Below are 11,345 nucleotides of genomic sequence, written 5' to 3'. Positions count from 1 at the left end.
GACTTGAGAACAGTGAGTCTGTTTCAAGTTTATCAGCCACAACGGCACAAAGACCAGAACAGGGCTGGTCTTACCATGAGGCGAACTGAGGCGGCTGCCTCAGGTGCCAGACTGGGGCAGGGGGGCGCCACTAGGACCTAGAGTGTAGAAAATTGTGTCTGCTGCTGGTGCATACGTATTCTCTCTGCTCTAGATGCACAGAGATGATGGAGTACTGTGCTGGAGGAAGGAGGGCACAAGAGACATAACAGGCAGGCAGGAGAAAAGGTGAGACGGAATAACAGAAAGCAGCAGGAGCTGCAGGGAGAGAGAGGAGGGGGAGCCTCTTATGTACCTTTCTACCACCCCCAGGAGCATGGACTGATTAACACCAGCTTCTCAGGGAGCTTCCTGTTTCCTGCTGCTTCCCTGAACCCACTTGAGGAGAACAGGCAGTCATGTGCGATATTGATGCAAGTGATTTAGGTGAGGAACTGAAAGCCATTTCAAGATACATTTCAGCAGGATCAACTCCAAAGGCTGTTCTGGAATATATGTGCACAAATAAGATGACCACCCTCTTTCCAAATGCTTTTGTTGCTCTGTGCATACTTCTAACACTTCTTGTAACAGTTGCCAGTGGAGAACGCAGCTTCTCCAAGCTGAAGTTAATAAAAATACATCTGTGCTCCACAATGACACAGGAGAGGCTGGTCGGCCTTGCAACCATCTCAATAGAGCATGAGCTGGCCCAGGCTATGGACCTTCAGGAAGCAGTTTAAATCTTTGCAACCAAGAAGGCATGGAAAGCAGCACTTTGATTATTCAAACAGATAAAAACGCCAGTGTTTACTATGCAGACAAGAAAAGTTACATTTGCTGTTCAGGCGTTTGAAAGTGTTACTTAAAATTTTTGAACAAGGCATTTTAAGATGTTCTCCTTTATTAGGGTAGGTAGCAGAGCAGTACCATGAGAGGAGTAGAACAGGAAGAAGGCAGAATTGAGATCTTTCAAAGTTTTGGCCCAAGCGAGGGAGCATGGGGGCGTCATTTGAGCTCCCCCCCCTCAGGTACCAAAATGTTGTGGGCCTGCCCTGGACCAGAAGCCACTGGAAATGTCTGCGCTAGAGCTCTCACTGGTGGAAATTTTTGTGTGAACGTCACGAGTGTATGGCCTCTGAGAGGAGCTCCCAGAGACTGTAGTGTAGGACTGATATGGGATCATTGACTGCTTAAAAAACAGTTAGTAAAGATCTGTGCTATAGACCATCTACTAGCTTGGTTTTAGGCATCTCAGGTCAATTCAACTTTGGTTTTCCCCACTTCACATAGTTTGTGAGTCTAGGGGCTTGTCTACATGGCAAGTTACTACACTGCAAGCCAGGTGTGAATCTGTAGTGCATCAGGTAGGCTGTACTCTGCACTGTACCCAGTATCTGCATGGGACGCTATTGCTGAGCAAGTTGGTGTGGGGAAGATTCACACCCTAGCTTGCAGTGTAGTAACTTGCTGTGCAGACCTAAATAGTTTGGTCCCCTTTGCTCAGAGATGCATTCCTAGAGCCTCTCCCCCTATAGCACAGCTTGCTATAAGCAGAATGAACAGAGAACAGCTTGGGGGAAAAGATGCACATGTCCCATGGTCTATATTAAGAGTGTGTTGCTTCTTCCTGAAGGACAGTTTTTTCCAATCAGCTGACCCAGTCAGGATCACATGGGGGTAGCCTGATTGTCAGCAAATATCTCATCATTATTTAACAATGCCTTGGCTCTCTATATAAATAAAGGCAATGGGGTTCTACCCATTCCCATGTGACTGACTACAGACTCCCAGTTCACAGCCTTTCCTGAAGAGATCCTGATAACTCCCTGAAGTTGCCGAGGAATTTCCTGCTTGATCAGGGACAAGTTCTCCTCCCAGTTATGCTGGTGCTGTTCTACTGGAGCTGATGGTGTAACTGGGAAAGCACGCTGGCCCACTGTAGAAAGCAGACTCTGGACATAATATTCTGTACCACAGTGTAATGAGCCCAGGTTGAAATTATGGTACTATTATTAACAGCAATAGCACCCACTCCATCCTAGTCCTTTCCAGTCACTCAGGAAGGGTGGGTCTGCTCTGGGCAGTTTACAGTCTATCTCAATCTTGTATTTGTCCCTGGCTGGCAGAGAGCTGATGCACCCAGAATCCTCTGCTAGTGCAGATGGGCTACAGAGAGACACTCATCCTGGCCTCCCCAGCAAGGAATTGGGGCAGGACCCTCTGCATTATTTAATAAATGGGGGGCAGGCGTCTCTGGGGGAGAGTATGGCAGAAGTTCAATACTCTCTCTGGCACAGAGGGGATGGGGAGGAGGGGAGAGATAATTAAAGAGAATGGGAAAAGGGGCCAGGTGTATTAGGAAAATTTACACAAGGAGACCATTTCAATCAGTAGGGCTGTTACTGTAGAAGTTCAGGATGGGGCACGGTGATGGATTTGAGCAGGGAATGGAGGAAAATGCCAGCTGGAAGAAAGGCATGTAGTAAACCAACAGAAGGGCAGGGGCTTAGCATTTGTCTCTGGGACAATGACACATAGGGGCATTATACAGGCAGTGGAGAGCAATGGAGGTTGGAATCAGGCATTGGCTCACATTTGCTTCAGCCATCCTTGTTCTACAGCTGTTTGCTGAATACATGGAGACATGTAGGAGCTGATTGTAGCTCCCATCCTAACTGTGGCCCCAAAGACACACACACATCATGACATTCACCCTGGTGCAGAGAGCCAGCACAAAGCGCTCCACCTCTGTCCCACTGAAGCCCTTATGCTGTGATTGTGCTCAGCTCTGGGGCTTCACTGAGCTGCCCCAAATCTCCCCTCACTCACTTGCAAAGAGAGGTGTCCTGTGTGATGGATGGGGAGCTCTGCAGTAACAGCTGTACACTGGAATTTGACCTGGTTATTGTGTGTATGATAATCAAGTTGGGAGAGTGTAAGGAGAGTGATCATTTTAGATAAGCTATTACCAGCAGGAGAGTGGGGTGGGGGGAGAGAAAACCTTTTGTAGTGGTAAACACCAATTTTTTCATGGTTTGTATGTATAAGAACATCTTCTGTATTTTCCACAGTATGCATCCGATGAAGTGAGCTGTAGCTCACGAAAGCTTATGCTCAAATAAATTGGTTAGTCTCTAAGGTGCCACAAGTACTCCTTTTCTTTATAGGTGTGACTGTTTGTTGTTTTAAAGCCTTTTTTTCCTCTTATGCCTTCTTTCTACTATAAGAACAATCACCACTCTATTTTAAGAAGGCTGTTTGGTCATTATATTCACTACTGGTCACAAACTCCCAAAGGGAGCAACTACAGGTGGTGAACCAGTAAGCCCCGTGGGTACGCAGGACACTGTGGCCCCCAGGCCTGGTCTTGAACAGTAGTGGCTGGGTGTGTAGTACAGCACTGCATGCCCAGCTAGCATGGGTATAAATAGCAGTGTAGCTGGTGAGGCATGGCTTAGGTGAGTAGAGCAGAGAGCCCTACATACCTGAACCCCCTACATGCCCAAGCAGTGTCTCTCATGTCCACACTAGTATGTTTAGAAGTGTAGGGTCCCACTGCCTGCCCAATGCCATAGCCCTTCCCCACAGCAATGAAATGCTCTAGCAGCAGGGACAGGCTCTGGCAGGGTAGGGTGCAAGGTGCATTTAGATTCTTTCCCTGCTGCCTTTCCCCTGCCAGCACCTTTCACTGCTGCTTGTAGTTACATACTGGAGCGACAACTGTGGATACAGCCTGCTTTCACTGTGGTGTGTAGTTACACATGCAGTGCCCGTACTCTACATGCTGCCATGAGTATAGACAAGAGCTAAGAGGGAAAACTGTGGGATTCCACCCCAGGAGAGGTAAAGGCATGAGAATTGAGTGTGCACTCAGAGAGACCAGAATGGGACAGAGACACGTCCAGCCCTATGACCATGACAGTCTACATGACATTGGGATGCTTTGGGGTTCAACCTAGACAGATAAGGGGCTGTGTCACCATCTGCCATGTAACCCTGGCTGCCTCTTTCCTATGCAGTTTTGGTTCAGAGCCTGGATATCAAGAGCCTGCTTACAGCACCCTGACCTCATCCTGGTTTCCACCAGCCAGCTTACTTCTTGCAGGGTCACAATAGACTTTCCAGGCCTGAATTTTCCCCAAACTGTCTTCCCTCGAGTGTTGAGTTCACTGATCCAAAAGAGATAACCTAACAGGCTGCTGTGTGCTATCTGGGGTTAACACACCCTTCCCTTCAACCATCGCTTGCTTACACTAAAAGTAAAACAAGTTTAGTAACAAACGGACACAAGCATAAGCGATACAAAGTGGAAGGAATAAGGACAGAAATGGTTACAAACAAACACAAGTGAAAATATGCTACTAAGACTGAAACTCAATTTAACAAACTGGATGGTTTTGTTCATAGAAGGTGGCTCACCATAGTCATTCTTCCTGCACAACTGGCTAGTCCTTAGTCAGGATCCAAAACAGAGGTCAAAGTGCTTTGTTTTCCTGTCTCCCTGGGTGAAGGATAACTCAAGGGTTCTCTCCCACTTCTTTTTATAGTCCAGTAAACCGCTGAAATGTATTTGAAAAGTAAGCACAAAGTTTCTCTCTTCTGCTGTAGTGCAGAGGCCATGCTATCTTCTCCCCATTGGTTAGCTTTGTTTACCTTACATGTAAATGTACCTTCATCGTCTCTGCCGGATGACCAAACTGATCAGACAAGCAAATTCATATTCCTTTGTCTAAGGCAGACTGGGCTTATGCATTGCTTGCCAAACAGTTTAAGAACATAATGCTAGCATATTTATAATTCTGGACACACCCTGTACAGACACAATGATTTTTGGGACCAGCATGTTACCTTTTTGTATGATACCTACATGACGCTTTCTAGAGACAGATTATGACAACAGTGTGTTAGGTGTAGTGAGTATGTCAGGCCTCACAAGAGTTGCTGTCAGAGCAGTGAACCACCAATGGGCCTGTGTGTCATAATCACATGTGGGAAGGGTTGCCTTTATAAGACAATCTTTCTGTTAAGATGTGGTCCATGCTATGAAGCAGTCTGAGAACCTCTGTCAAACTTTGGTCCTTTCTTGGTTTCCTGTTGAAGGAAGGCTGTCAATGTGGCTTGGAGAGGGGACAGTTTGCCAAAAGAGAGGTGCTTTACTGCAGATAAGCTAGGAAATTAAGATCTAGTTTTCTAGTTCTTCTGTTTCTTCCTCATGCCCCTTGCACAAATCAGTGCTTCTCATCCTTGCCCTGAATGTTATTGCTCTTTGGTGTGGTATGCATCTTTTGCTGGGCTCAGAGTGCATTTACTTTTACTGTATCAGAGGGGTAGCCGCATAAGTCTGGATCTGTAAAAGTGGCAAAGAGTCCTGTGGCACCTTATAGACTAACAGACGTATTGGAGCATAAGTGTTCGTGGGTGAATACCCACTTCGTCGGATGCATCAGATGAAGTGGGTATTCACCCACGAACGCTTATGCTCCAATACATCTGTTAGTCTATAAGGTGCCACAGGACTCTGCCACTTTTACTTTTACTGAGATTTCATGTCCCTTTGCTTTTTAAAAGCTCAGAGGCAATTGAGTGGGTCATCATTATTTCTGAATTGCATGAGCACTGACATCAAAAAGTGTTTCTGGGAGTCACCATTGCTGTCAACCTCCCACTCCCACTTCAGAAGTGCAGGTTCATCAGTTAGCAGGAAACTAATTAAACATCAAGCTCCACATACATCCTCTGCCTCTAAAACCAGTTTAAAGACAGGAGGGGAACTGGCTGGCATTGGGTGTTCCGTGTTTTTTATTCCTTCTGTTTTGTGTACAAGGAAAGCAGAGATCCAGACCCTGCCAGTAGGTTCTGGCTAGATTGACGAGGACAGGTCATGCTCCATCATTCAGGACAAAAAACTCCTTCTTGAAACTTGTGTAGTCTAATTGTTTTCTGTCCAAGATCTTGCCTCTCCTTCCTTGCAGAGTTGCTGAGAAGGAACTCACCCAAATAGCTCAACACCACAGCTCAGGAATAGTGGACATTGACTGGAGGCTGCCCTGATTAGTGACCAGTGAGAGGGCTCAGATAAAATGTCCACTCTCATTGGCTGGCAGAGCAGTGCAACTCCCCTCACAGCTGCAAGAATGCTTCTGGTTGGAGGGGGTTCTACCTCAGCACAAAGCAGCACCAAAGGACCCAGGGGGTTTAAAAGACAGCCCAAAATACAGCTACTAGCCCTGCCTGAAAAAATAACCAGACCCTTGCTTGGGAAACTTGCACACCTGATTATGACCCATCCGACCTACGGGCTCTGTTAAACACATGCTAACCCAACTTCCCCTCCCAGTCAGTTATTCCCCCGTGGCTTCCACGTCTGCAATTCCAAAACTCTGTATATAGTTAGTTTCTCTCCTAGGGAGGGGATGATGTTCTAAAGGGCTGAGTGTTGCTTGGACTAAGCTTTGCCTTGTGTCCCTAAAACTGCTTCCCCTCTCCCCAGAGTCCCTTTACAGTGTTGGGGAAACAATCATAAGCCTCCACTTCTGTTTGTACAGTATGTTAGGGGGTGGGTTTGACTGAAAGTGAGGTTACGGTCTAGATGGAGGCTAGTACATTTCCTATTCAATACTGCACACCTTGACCCCAGTGAATTTAAAATGTCATTGAGTTAAAGGGGCCATTAAATAAGGTATAAGCGAAGTTTCATTAACTAGTGAAGCATGACAAAGACACTCAACAGATAGCTACATTGGAGTAGTGTGCATCAGCTCTGTCAGCCACACACCCTTTGCTAGCTTCCCCACAGACCAAGATAAAACAACTATACAAGCAAAAAGCTGCCCTTGTGAGTGAATCCCTGGGAAGGGACTATGGTTATTGGCAAGGGTATTTTTCTTACTAACAACCAACTAGCTGCCCTATCAGTCTAGGCACAATACAACATAGCACTAGACTGTGAGTCCAAGGTCAGGTACCATCTCTTGCACCTGTGCACACAGGTAAAGGGGATGGAGGGGGAGGCATGTTGCAGAGGAGTAAAAAGGGCATCTTGGTGTTTGGGGGAGAGGGAGAATCTTCCCAACTCTATCACCCTGCCCTCTAAATCATGCCAGTTCTCCGGTGGAGAGGGATGCGTGGCAGAAAGGTAAACACTGAGATAGAGCAGCGGACCCGTGCTCCACCGGATGGCCTGAAGTGCGGGTGGGAGGGAGCTTGCCCACCACCTGTCCCCGACCACCAGGCCAGAGCTCTTGACTCAGTTCTTCTTAGCGTCGGAGGCCACCGCCCAGGAGGCAGTGGAGAAGGGCCTGGCAGTGGGGGGCACGTTCGTCCCCCTGGAACCGCTAGAGGACCTGGGCATCCGTCTGGTCCTGAGCTCTGTCCCTCCCTTTCTTCCCAATGCCACCCTGTTACCTGCCCTCTCTACCCTGGGGAAACCCATCTCCGTTGTTAGCCCTCTCCCACTGGGCTGCAAAGACCCTGCCCTCTGTCACATCCTCTCGTTCTGCTGGCAGGTGCAGCTTCAACTGCCGCCGGCGGCGCGTGATGGAGTGGCACTCGAGGGGTCATTCCTGGTCCCCTACCAGGGGGCCCATTACCGGATGCACTACTCCACGGGGGAGGCCCGGTGCTACCTCTGCCAGGCGATGGGCCACATCCGGAGGGACTGCCCCTTGGCCCGGCACGGAGGTGCATCCAGGACCCCCGAGCCCCAGCAGGGCACTGGCCGCGTCATTGCCGGCGCCCCTGGCTGCCCGAAGCCACCCCTCCTCCTTCCCAGTCCACCACTGCTCCCGCTCGGGCTCAAGGGGCACCTCCCCCACTATGCCCAGATGAGCGGGAGAGCCCCGCCCCTGCTGCTTGCAGTCTGGCGGGGCCTGTGGAGAAGGGTGCGGCAGGGATACCGCCGGGCATGGGAGAGAGCCTGCCCCAGGGGGAATCTTCCTTCCCTCGTGATGTCCCACCATTACCCCCCGAGTCCCTGAGCCATCGCCTCTGCCCCCTGACACGACCCCTGACCATGATGCCATGGAGGGCTGGGCCCTAGTACAGGGGAAGCGGGGCAAGCGGAAGGCTCAAGCTCCGCTCCTTCCATCCGATGCGGAGGCCCCCCCGAAGACCAGGAAGGGGGCACCGATGCCAAGCCTTCCGGTTTGCCCACGGGTGTGTTACATCCACCGGTGCCAGCTGGGGAAGACGTGGCAGCACCGCAACGTAGTATCTCCCCTCCACAGGAGTCCCTCCCCTCCAAGGCCCCCGAGGGAGCCCCTCTTGCCCCGGTACCATATGAAGCCCCTGTGAGCCCTGAGGCGACCGTCGCTTTGGGTGCTGGTGGGGAGAACGCTGGGGTGGTGGAAAGCGATCTCCCGTCCATATATAAGGAGATAGAGGCCCTGGGTCTGACCCCAATCGCCCAGGGAGAGGATGACCCTTTGCCAGCGGGCCTCTATCTGGGTGACCTCACTCCACCCCCCTTTCCCCATGCTCCCTCCCCCGATCGTTGCTTCCGCTCCAACCTCCGAGGAGCCCCTGGACTCCTCCATCAACCCGGCCGCAGAAGGCACCCCGCTGACGGCTGCTGAGCCTGTTCAGGTGATGGCCAGTGCCATGCAGCCGGGACCTGAGCCACCAGGGGCATCCCTTGTTGGTGTGGAGCCATCAACCTCCTTCCCGGGCGGGGGCTCTACAGAAGACAGTCCACCTCCTGATGCTGTGGCTGCCAACCCCACCATAGAGCCTGTGCCCGGCATTGCTGAGTCCCCTCTCCCCACCCCCCAAACCCTTGAGCCTGACGGGGAGGTGCCACCACCCAGTTGCTTGGCTTCTGAAGCCCAGACTTTCACCTCTGCCCCTGCCCTTGATCCCGGCCCTACCCTTGATGCTGACCCTCTCCCTATCCCCTCCGCTTCCTGCAATGTTATTGCCGCCCCGGGGCTGTCTCCTTCCCTTTTTCAGCAAATGACCCCCAGGGAGTGGCCTTTGTATTTCCCTGTCCCGACCCACTAGGTGCTGCTATCTTCCCTCTGCCGCCCCCTATTGCCCCAAGGTTCGAGACAGGCTGCGTGGCACCAGCCCATTGGGCGCCCCGTCGGGGGTCTGCACCTTGCCTGCCCATCTCGGTGGGCCACAGGGCTGTGCCAGGGGCCCTGTCACGGGATGACCAGGAGACAGTAACCCCACCCCTCCATGCGCTGCAAGAGGAGCTGTGGGAGTTTTTAGAAGACGTCCATGGCTCCCGCACAAGGTACAGCTTGCTCTGAAGCGATGGGGGGACTTTCATCAGATCCTCTGGGCCACAAGGGCCCTTATGGAGGAGGGTAAAAAGACCGGGAAGCAGGCCGCCGCAGACTACTAGCGGGTCTGCGGCTTCCGTGACTCGTTACTCACCTACGGGGTAGGTCACAGTTTGCTGCATGGCCCAATGGGGGCCGCGAGCATCCCTGCCGGCGAGGATCCCCCCCAGCCCTCCTCATGGCACCCATCATCATCATCACAGCATTGAACACCCGGGGCTGTAGGATGGGTCTCCGCAGGTCCCAGGTGCTCTCCTTTCTTCGGGCGGCGGTACTCTGGTTTTCCTGCAGGAGACCCATACGGATCCGGCAGCCGAAGACAGCTGGCAGCTAGACTGGGGGGACAGGGTCTACTTTAGCCATCTCACAGTTCGTACGGCTGGAGTGGGAACCCTGTTGGCCTATGGCCCGAGGTGCTGGGGGTCGCCAAGGCTGTGCTGGGCCGCCTGCTGCACCTCTGGGTCCGTATGGAGGGGCTCGTGGTCAACCTCGTTAACGTCTCTACCCTGACATCGGGCCCGGAGTGGCTGCGATTCTATCAGTAGGCGTTCGCCTTCCTCAGCACCTTGGATCCTCACGAGTGCCTGGTCCTGGGCGGGGACTTTAACACCACCCTCGAGGAGCTGGACCGCTCGGGGACCGAGTAGTGCCCGGCCGCTGCAGACGTCCTCCGGGAGATAGTCGAACATCACTCCCTGGTGGACGTCTGGCGCGACCACCACCAGGATGACATTTCAACGTGCAACACGCCACTCCCGGTTGGACCGCATCTATTTATCACGCTTCCACCTTTCACGAGCCCACTCCTCCAGCATCCGGCCGGCCCCATTTTCTGACCATCATTTAGCCACCGTGACGGCCTCCCTCTGCACGGAGAGGCCGGGGCCGGCCTATTGGCATTTCAACAACGGCTTGTTAGAGGATGTGGGTTTCATGATGACCTTCTGGGAGTTCTGGCTGGCCTGGCGAGGGCAGCGGCGTGCCTTTCCCTCAGCGCGGCGGTGGTGGGACCTGGGGAAGGTGCACGCCCGGCTCTTCTGCCGTAACTACACCCGGGGCGCCAGTTGACAGAGGGATGCGGCGATAGAGCAGTTGGAACAGGAGGTCTTAGAGCTGGAAAGGCGTCTGGACACCAGCCCCGAGGATCTGCCCCTCTGCAGAGTGCCGGGAAAAGCGGGAGGAGCTCCGGGCCCTCGAGGACCATCGGGCCAGGGGTGCCTTTGTTCAATCCCGCATCCGCCTCCCTTGGGAGATGGATCGCGGCTCCCACTTCTTCTATGCCCTGGAGAAAAAGAGGGGGACTAAGAAACATGTCACCCGCCTTCTGGCAGAAGACGGCACCCCCCTCACGGATCCGGTGGAGATGTGCGGGAGGGCAAAAAATCTTCTATGCAAGCCTTTTCTCCCCAGATCCAACCGATCCTAATGCTTGCAGAGTGCTCTGGGAGGAGCTCCCTATGGTCAGCACAGGCGACCGAGACCAGCGAGAGCTGCCTCTCACTCTGGCTGAGTTCTCAGAAGCCCTCCATTGCATGCCCACCAATAAATCTCCGGGCATGGATGGGCTGACCATGGAGTTCTACTGCGTGTTCTGGGATGTCTTCGGCCCAGACCTAGTCACCGTCTGGGCCGAGTCTTTGCAGAGTGGGGTCCTCCCTCTTTTGTGCAGGCAAGTCGTGCTTGCCTTATTGCCAAAGAAGGGGGACCTCCACGATTTACGAAATTGGTATCCCATCTCGCTCCTCAGCATGGACTACAAAGTCGTAGTAAAAACCATCTCGCTGCGGCTAGGGTCCGTGCTGGCGGACGTGGTCCACCCAGACCAGACCTACACCGTCCCGGGCCGCAGCATCTTTGACAACCTACATCTGGTCCAGGACCATTTGAAACTTGGGTATAGGGATGGTCTGTCGTTCGCCCTCCTGTCCTTGGATCAGGAGAAGGCGTTCGACAGCGTGGATCACGGGTATCTCCTGAGCACTCTGTGAGCATTTGGCTTCGGACCCCAGTTTGTGGATTTTCTCCGGGTGCTGTACGCCT

The sequence above is a fragment of the Chelonia mydas genome, chromosome 10 (assembly GCF_015237465.2).
Source record: "Chelonia mydas isolate rCheMyd1 chromosome 10, rCheMyd1.pri.v2, whole genome shotgun sequence".
Classification (NCBI taxonomy): Eukaryota; Metazoa; Chordata; order Testudines; family Cheloniidae; genus Chelonia; species Chelonia mydas.
This window is presented reverse-complemented; position numbering follows the sequence as displayed.